Source organism: Eulemur rufifrons, chromosome 15 (genome assembly GCF_041146395.1).
Source record: "Eulemur rufifrons isolate Redbay chromosome 15, OSU_ERuf_1, whole genome shotgun sequence".
Lineage (NCBI taxonomy): Eukaryota > Metazoa > Chordata > Mammalia > Primates > Lemuridae > Eulemur > Eulemur rufifrons.
This window is the reverse complement of record NC_090997.1, coordinates 86,255,473-86,263,329: the sequence shown is the minus strand read 5'-3', so window position 1 is coordinate 86,263,329 and position 7,857 is coordinate 86,255,473.

The following is a 7,857-nucleotide window of genomic DNA, read 5'->3' as shown; positions in this document are numbered from 1 at the left end:
CTCTCCGCCCCAGCCAATCCCAGCTGAGGAGGCCACCTCACTTCCTTTCCCTTCCTTGCTTTAGGTACCGCCTATCACTTTTCTGTTGAATTCCAGTGTTCTCTCTTGAATGATCTATTCAAAGTGTGATTATCTACTTGCTATTTTAGTTGTTCTTAGTGGAGGAAGTGAGCACAAAATGCCCCTGGTAAGCCATCTCAAGATGGCTCCCACATTCTTCTCTATCTTCCATATTACCTTAATAATAGCATTATATAAATGACACAAATAGACACATATTTTTTCTTCAGCTTATACAACTAAAACAGTATTTCATATAAGAGAGCTGCATGCTGTAGTTATAGTCTTACTTTGGAAAAAAATAAACTACCGAATTGCTTTTCATTGAGATGAGGCATACATCCAGGTTTCATTCAGCCTGAAGCTTATACAATTTTGGAGTCCCTCTTCAAGAAAAAAGAATACCCAAATAGTCAACTTTTCCAAATTTATAAAAATATGTGACCCTTACCCTAGTAAGACCTGCTTGCAGGGCCCAAGAAGAAGCAAGTTAGGGTTTCTGAGTCTTCGTCTATATCATCTTCACAGTAAATCTACCTCTGACTAAGGTATAGGATTGTGGAAATTTCTGAAAATGCTCCAGTGTCTCAAATTAATGAAAAATCCCTCTGGGTTTGATCCTTAGACATGGGCAATATTACAAATAATCAATTACCTGCACAAGATGATGAATTTTCTGTTACTGACAGTGTTCCCTTACTAAGTTTTATTTGCTAAAGTATGGTAATTTAAAATCTAGTATTTTGCATTTTTCAAAACAAATAGCCATAAGTACAATTACCTACTTTCATGAGATATGAGAAATGGAAGGAAAGGATTATACATATTGAAAGCATTTTTTCTCTCAGTACAGATTTTTCTTCTGGAGATTTAATGAATAAGAACATGGTATCTTGCTCGTATTTACATACTTTCTTAAGGAATGTTACATACAAATATTAGGTTTAACTGGTGGTTGAAAATGAAAATCAAGAGTAAAGCAAGGAAACCAAACTTAGAATAACTTCTCTATAACTGGGAAAAACAATTTTTTATGCCTTGTTAGGTCTTCATTGTCAATAAGAAAATTACTATGAGAAAATTTACTATAGGTAGGAAATATCTCTACAGATAATTCTAGAAGAAACTTTTTTTCCAGACTTTGCAAAATAAGAAAGGAATTTCCTTAATTTTGTATTTTGACTACAGGGCATTGGTCTTGAATTTTTTTCCTGTCTCAGGCACATAATTTTAGTAGCCTAATGTTTGGCAATGTTTTCCCCACTGCTGCTTTCTTATGATAAATAATGAAATAATTAAATGACCAAAAGAGGGAGGAAGGAGAGGTTCAGAATGAGGAGTCTGGAAATGAGGAATGAGGGAAATTGGAGAAGGAAGATAATAGGAGTTTGTGGAATAATAAATTTGGCCCACCTCATCATCCTCTCAAACTGTATTTGGAGCATTGACGCTGGGAGGGAGGGGCCTCTTGTTTGGATAAAATGATTTCTCATACCCAGATGGCGCAGGCAGGATTCAGGGACTTGCTTGGTCAGTCCAGTCTGGGCAATAGTGTGGTCACTGCCTCTGTCAGGTGGGCTTAACGGGTTCGCTGCCTCCCCTGGATATGCATAAACAATGTTTGCAACCTCAGAACATTAAAAACAATAACAGGGGGTGTAGAATGATGGCACCCTAGTAAATAATTAATTCAGCAAAAAATTAAATTTAATTCACACTTCACCTTTTTCACCAAGGATTTGAGGCAGTTCACCAGATACACATATAAAAAATATATACAAAATTTTTAAAGATCATGGCCATGGAAAATAGAATAGAAGGTTAGGGTCAGGCACTGTGGTTCACGCTTATAATCCTAGCACTCTGGGAGGCCAAGGCGGGAGGATCACTTGAGGTCAGGAGTTTGAGGTTGCTGTGAGCTAGGGTGACGCCACGGCACTCTAGCCCAGGTGACAGAGCAAGACTCTGTCTCAAATTAAAAAAAAAAAGAATAGAAGGTTAGTGGTCAAGGTGGCGGTGGTATTGAGTGCAAATATAACACATACATCCCATTGGAGGGCTGTCCAGACACTATAATATAATGAATTTGTCTCAGAAACCAAATTTGTTACAGAAACCAAAGTAAAAAGAAAACTATGGTTAGTTTTAAATTTTAATAACCATGAGAGAAAAAAGTACTTGTTTCTTCTGGGAAGCAATGCTGTTCCTACTGTCAGTTTCAAAAGGAATCTCTGAAGTGAATATTCACAACAAACAATATAATGAATTTATACGCTAGCTGTTTCTTATATCGTCAATTGACAAAGGCCAGCTGAATTTTCAAAAAGCTACTGAGACTCTGAAAACAGCTCTGCAGGGAGTAATCCATACTATGGAATGAACCACATACAGTATACTAAACAGTTAACCAAAACATAAATATGAAAACAGCAAACTAAAAAGAATATATACTATTAATACAATTCTGGCACTTCTAATTCCTTCTCAATATGGTGTTGGAGGCCGGGCGCGGTGGCTCACGCCTGTAATCCTAGCACTCTGGGAGGCCGAGGCGGGTGGATTGCTCAAGGTCAGGAGTTCGAGACCAGCCTGAGCGAGACCCCGTCTCTACTAAAAATAGAAAGACATTATATGGACACCTAAAAATCTATATAGAAAAAATTAGCCGGGCATAGTGGCGCATGCCTGTAGTCCCAGCTACTCGGGAGGCTGAGGCAGTAGGATCGCTTAAGCCCAGGAGTTTGAGGTTGCTGTGAGCTAAGCTGACGCCACGGCACTCACTCTAGCCTGGGCAACAAAGTGAGACTCTGTCTCAACAAAAAAAAAAAAAAAAAAAAAAAAAATATGGTGTTGGTAAAATTCACCAAGAAAAATGTTATTGCCCTCATTCTGAATCAGGTTTCCTTTTCTCTTTGTACTTGTTCTTTGTGAACATTATGTATTATAACTGTAGAGAATTTGTTTCTAACTGCTCTGGTGTAGATTTTAAAGTATATTTATTTGCTGGATTTCATTTTCTATAGCTATTTTCTGTCTTTGGATCAGAGATCCTTAGTTCCTTTTTGAGGTGGTTGCTTGCAGAACAGAAAAATGGCAACCTGATTTCAGTAAGGTTAATAGACTCCTGTGATACCTTAATAGACAAGACAGAGGAACACGATTTGGGTGGCTGATTTGTAGGCAAGAATTTAGGCCATCATTCTGGAGCAAAGACTCTGTGGTGTGCTTTGAGGATTAGTTCAGGTACGGGAAATGCAAAAGGGTGGGTAGAGTAGATGAAGTCAGTTTTGGACACGTATATGGGAATTTTGGATTGGAATGTCCTTTATCAGTTGAATATATTGAATTGGGACAGGGAGAGAAGGAGAGAGGATGGGGAAGGGGAAAGAAAGGGGGAGGGGAAGAGGGAGAGGCAGAAGGAGATACCTAGCTATAAACAAATATTAATTAAATACTAACCAACTACGTACCGTGTGATGTGTAAGTATTACCATCCTCCGAGTGGAGGTTCTTTCAGGTTCTTGTGGTCCTCGGGAAGAGAATTTCAGGACATACCACGTAAGCCAAAGCAAGCAGCTTTTTACTGATAGAAAGCAAGAATGCGCTCTCAAGAGAGAGAGCGGGCAAGCTCAAAAAGAGCAGCTGCACCAGGAGGATCTGCTCTTTGGTCTTTTGAAGTCTTAATAATTGATGGGAGGAATATTCAAGACTAAGGGGTTGGCTTTCACTAAGAATTTGGGTAGTAATTCCTAAAATTGGGTTCCCTCCCATTTTCATACTTTATATGTTTGTTTTGGAACTGTCATGGCAATTTAAAGGCTGGAGAAATTTTAAAACCACAATGCAAATGCTACAATATTTAGAAAAAGTTCATGTAAGATAGCAGAGATAGCTGACAAGCCCATTGAAGCCAGTTCTTGCCTGCAGTTATCAGCCCCTCTAGAAAGCTTCTACTTGAAGGTTGTTTACTTTAGCACCTGCACCCACTCTGCAAGGCCCTGCATTCAGTCTCAGCCCGGTCTCCTAATCTCCTACTGTAACATAAGCACTTTACATGTTGTAACTCATGTGAGGATTATCTCATTATGGTTTCCATTTTACAGATGAGGAACTGAGATATGAGTGGTGAACTTCTTTACCCAAGGCTACACAGCTGGTGAGTAAGAACTGAGTTCTGAACCCTGTTTGAAGATATAGATTTGGGCATTATCAGTAATTAAGCAATAGATAATGTCATAGGTATGGCTGAGTTGCTCAGGTTGCCTATAAGAACTGAGGGACATCAATTCCTAGAGGATCTATGTGTTGACTTTAGATGTCCAGGAAAATAAAAGCCACATTTCTGGTCTATGTGCATTTTCTGGAGACCATGTTTATAGCTTTGAGCTCCCAAAGTTCCGAAAGTATCACATAGAGCGACTAAATAAGAGGAGCATGGCAGAAGCCTGGGGAGGAAGTTTCATGAAAAGTGGGAGCAGTCAGTAATGTGGGCCGCAGCATACATCCAAGGGCCAAAGCAAGCAGGAAGGCCCTGGAGCATCAGCAGGAACATTGCAAAGGAAGGATGGGTGAGAAAGCAGAGTGTAGTGGATGGTTGTGGACCCAGAAACCTATAATGCAGTCTATTCTATTATAGAAGCTTGACCATGAAGGAAAGGAGGAAGAAAGGGTTGTGGCTAGTTAAATAGGGAACCAGGATGAAGAGAAGAATTTTAGTCTTTCAGTGAGAAAAACTTGAGTGTATTTTAAATGTTGAGTAGCAAATAGAGAAGGAGAAATTGAAGATACAAAAAAGGGGGTAATATTTGGTACAAGGTCTTGGAGGATGCAGGAACAGATGGACTCCTAAGCACAGGTGACCAGAACATCTTGAATAGAACTGGAGTTCTGCTTTTAGATGGAGGAGTGAAGTGATGATGAATGTACAAATACCTAAGTATGTAGAGGAGAAAACTCTAGCTTTCCATCATGAGAAAATAGAGGCCCAGATAAGCTAAGTGATTGGTGTAGGGTCTCCCAGCCAATTTGTAGCAGTTCTGGAACTAGAACCCACTGTGTTTTCCATGACATCATGTCCTCTCCCAGTGAAAAACTCTCTCTTTCCTTGTCATTTAAGACACTAGGCTATTTTGGATCTTCTCAGACTTCTTTGAGCAATCCTTTTCTGTTCCTTTTTCTGCATCTTCCCTCGTCCCCATTTAATTATATTCTGGGCCCCCCTATAGTGTGGTATAGTGGAACAGTTAAGGATCTTCAAACCCTGACTCTAATACTTCCTACCTTTGTGATCACGGGCAAGGTCCTTAACTTTACTGAGCCTCTCAGTTACGTAATCTATAAAGTGGGTACAGTAAAACTGAACTTCAATTACATGAGGATTAAGTGAGATAACATGCACAAAATGCCTAGCACAGTCCCCTAGCACATAAGAGATGCTCAGAAATACAACTTCCCATCTATTCTCTCTCTCTTGGTGATCCCTGGAGACTCAGCCTTCTTGCCAATGTGCAATTTTAAGAAAGTCAATCTTTCTATTTCCTTATCTCAAAAAGGGAGACAATCCTGCTTGCCACACAACATTGTCCTGAAAATGAAGACAATCGTATGGAAGTACCCAGAAGAGTGGTCAAGAAATCTTTGTTGAATCTAAGTCTCATCTACTTCCTGAGCTTCACTTATGACCTCCATGAATATGTCTCTCAAGCACATTCTCCATCCTGTTCCTCATACTTGAGTATGAGGCTCTTATTTCCAGTGGTCTGTTGGATATCTCTACCAGATCTTCTGCCAGGTGGTATAATTATTTTATCTCATTATATTCACAACTCATCTATGCTCTCTTCCACATCTTAGATAGTTAGCAAGCCCCTTCACCTGACTCCCACTTTCCCTAGAGGCAGCCACTTCTCTTTCTTCTCATTGTGCTGGTTGTTTTCTACATACTGTCTCTCCCCTATCCCCCCAATATTTCAAGCTTGAGAAGGCTGATTCATGCAGCATTCCTCAGTTTCCCTTGTCAGCTGGCTTTTGATTGAAAGTCCTTGTTAACAAAGAAGGAAAGCACCTTCTGCTAGAGAACAGAGTCATGGTTCCATTGGAAGCTAAGACTGCCCTCTTGGTTATTTGGGGCGCCTTTAGCCACTGTATGTATTGGCAGATTACTTAGGGGAAATTTTGTTGTTGTAGGTAGTAGAGGAAAGGAGTTGTGATTATTGGTTTTGGCCCCATGACTAATTATAAAGGTGGGTATAAACTTACACTAACTGATTTTTTTTAAATCTTTCCACTCTCCTGCTAGCCTATGTGAAGTACTGAAGGTAGTTAACATCACAATTTAGGTCCTGCTCAGAACATGACTGAACTGACATTGCCCTGTGGCTGATAGTAACTAAGTGTGTTTCCCAGATGTTGGCTAAGTTTCTTCTTCTGAGGGAAAAGAAAGAATAGATGCTAAGGGGCAAAATGTGTGGACTGTTCTGGTTAATTCCATTTTTGTCTCTGCCCTCCTCTCCCGACCACATCTATTCTCTGCTCCGGTCTACCCGAGGAGGCTGATCCCAGGGGATTACATCATCCAGCCACCAATGGAAGGGCCAGACAGGAGATAGAAAGGTGGGAGGGGAGAGGCTGTGATATTTCCTCCCCATTCCCTTCATGTTCAAAGTGCTCCTTTTCCTGGACTTGGGTGACACTTTCTTCTCCTGGGCCCTTTCTCCAGGCGAGGTTCTGTGGGGAGCAGACTCTGATACTGGGCCTGTGGGAGGTTTGCTGGGGAGTGTTCTTAGGATGACCACTGGGGTGAGGGAGTGTTCAGGGAACCAGGACTGGGCAGAGTGGGCTGGGATGGCTGTGCAATAAGTTGTTCCAACTTGAGGCAAATGAGCTGGACTCATTTTTTTTAGAGAAGGGAGTCTTGCTATGTTGCAAGTCTTGCTATGTTGGAGTATAATGGCTATTCACAGGTGGGATCATGGTGCACTACAGTCTCAAACTCCTGGACTCAATTGATCATTCTGCTTCAGCCTCCCAAGTAGCTGGAACTACAGGCTTGCACCACCACCTCCCATGAGTTGGACCTCTATATGTCTACATAGACCATTGCATGAGGCCAGCCCCTGGGGAAGGGGACATGCTTTTGGGTGAGGAAATTCTAGTCGAGAACACCCTTAAAGGATTTGGCTGAGACGTGTTGGCTTTAGCACTCCCGGCTGCTAGTGGATGAGTGTTCCAGCCTGGAGGGGAATCTAGGGGTGCACCCTTATACCCCATCAACTCAAGGGGTGGCAAAGGTGTCCTGATATTGCCAGTTCCTGGGTACCTCAGAATTTTTGTTTTTTGTGTCTTCAGTAAATTCTCTTAATTGAGTCATCTGAATTGGTTTGTTTCCTTTCAGGGCCCTGACTCATATAGATAATTAAAAAATCATATAAATATAGAAATACAAATTCTCATATGTTCAAGAAGAGGTTCAGTATTCTATAATACGAAGGCTTGATCTAGTGTGGGAAGTGAGGGCATGTTTTGTCAAGGAAGTGACATTTGAACCAAAATCTGAAAAGCCAACTTAACAAAGAAGAGAGGGAGGAGGGAGAATGAAGAAAACACTGAGTTGGTTTGGCCCCGGCGCCCCCCCCTTCCCGGCACCACACGGCGGGGGGCGGGGGCTGCAGTAGAGGAGGGGTGGAGGCAGGAAACTGGGCTTGTGGGCCTCATTAAGGATAATCCTAAAGGTAATGCAAAAGCTTTGCAGGTTTTTGAGCTGGGAGGGACACAGTCATACTGGCATTTTAAGATCTC